Here is a 1,936-nt window from a genome sequence, read left to right as displayed (position 1 = left end):
AGCTTCTACTTTTCTCGCTAATTTGACTAAGGATGTTCTTAAGTTTAATTCATCTTTTACTTCATACCTTCCTCCTCTTTTTGGTGAATTAGTTGACCTAGACCTAGGATCAAAATAATTCCATTGTTGTGAATTGACAGATAAATCTTCAAGGGCGTCCTAAGCCTCTTGTCCTTGAAATTTTAAAAAAATTCCAGTATGCATAGATTGAATCATTTGACGATTAGAGGGAGTCAAACCATCATAAAAAATATTTGACAAGTCTCCATTTTTCAAAACCATGATGATGACATTTTTAATAATAAATCTTTCCCAACATTCATAAAACTCTTCATTATCTTTTTGAAAAAACTCGGAGATTTCTCTCCTTAGACTATCAATTTTAGACATAGGAAAAAATTTCAGCAAGAATTTATTATAAAGTTGATCCCATGTAGTTATAAACCCCGTGGGAAAGGAATTTAACCAAGCTTTTTATTTGTCTTTTAATGAAAAAGGGAACAATCTTAGTTTGACCAACTCATCAGAAAAGTTTTGAAATTTAAATGTTGAGCAAATTTCTAAGAAATCTTTGACATGCATGTAAGGATCATCTCTATTTTACCATAAAAAGATGGCAACAATTTAATGATTGATTGTTTAAGCTTAAAATGGGTAGCAGAAGTGGTTGGAAGAACAATACATGAAGGAGCATTAGATGAAATAGGTGCAAAATATTCAAGCAAAGTTTTTTCAGGCACAACATTTTCATCAACAGGATTAGCAATCTGTTTAATGATGCTTATATTTTTACTAACACTTTCAATTTCAAACAAAGATAAAAGTTTTTTTACTAATCGATTTTTAGAGTTACGTTCCCAATGATGCATTCCATTTTCACAAAGCAACAGAGATAATCTCAAACAAACAATTTTCTGATGTCGAAGATCAGTAAAAATCGCAACCACAAAGCATACTTAAATTTTTTTTTTTAATAGATTTCACAACAATTTAATTTTTATGGTTCACTTGTCCTCAGGCCTATTTGATTCCACTTACTCGCACACTACTAACAACTCCCCGAGGTTAATTAGTAGAGGCGGATTGAGAATTTTGTTCAAATTTCCTTTAAGCGAAAATTGCTTATGGTGAAACGACATGATTTATGTTTCTCTTTTTTTTCAAGTATTTTTTTTCAAAATTACACAGTAATATGATAAAGGATAAAGAAAAATAAGGCAAAATTAAATAAGACTATCCAAATTTAGGCAAGAGTAGGGAGGCATAGCATGCCATCAACCATAACAAAAATAAGGTAAAAATTAGGAGGCACAAGTGCCATCAACTAAAACATAATATTAAAGACTAGGAGGCAAAATTGCCATCAACTAGTAACTTGCAAAAATAAAAAATAAAACTACCACAAGATAAATAAAGAAAGTTACAACAAATGTTAGGAGGCACAAGTGCCGTCAACTAACAAAGAAATACAAGGGATCAAAACTGTAACAAAATTACAAAAAAATTAGGAGGCACAAGTGCAGTCAACTATAAAAATTAAAAAGATAGATTGATAGGAGGCATAGGTGTCATCAACTAAAAATAAATAAATATAAATATATAAGTTTTTTTTATGGGTGGTAGAACCGTCCCAAATTTTCTTTTTATCTTTTTCTTTTTATATAAATATATAATTTTTTTTTTATATTTTTGTATATATGGTTTTTTTAAGGCACAAAAATTAAATAACTAGTAGAAGAATTCACTAACCTTTAGATAAATTTCATTTCTATTCTTGCAACTCCTCGGCAACGGTGCAAAAACTTGATGGATCCAAAATGGGTATGTTTTAAAAATTTATATCGCAAGCGCACGAATCGTTCATATAGAATAGTGATCGTGCAAGCAAGGATGTCGAACCCAAAGGAGTTGTCTAAAATCAAAAAGAAAATTATTT

General features: G+C 30.0%; 1 pseudogene; it reads left to right on the top strand.

The window, feature by feature from the left end:
- Positions 1–275: 275 nt before the first annotated feature.
- Positions 276–375, top strand: LOC133793343 (small nucleolar RNA R71; annotated as a pseudogene).
- Positions 376–1,936: the final 1,561 nt, after the last annotated feature.

This window comes from Humulus lupulus, chromosome 7, assembly GCF_963169125.1.
Source record: "Humulus lupulus chromosome 7, drHumLupu1.1, whole genome shotgun sequence".
In the NCBI taxonomy this organism is placed as follows: domain Eukaryota; kingdom Viridiplantae; phylum Streptophyta; class Magnoliopsida; order Rosales; family Cannabaceae; genus Humulus; species Humulus lupulus.
The sequence above is the reverse complement of the archived record's forward strand: the minus strand, read 5'-3'. Positions and strand labels throughout refer to the sequence as shown.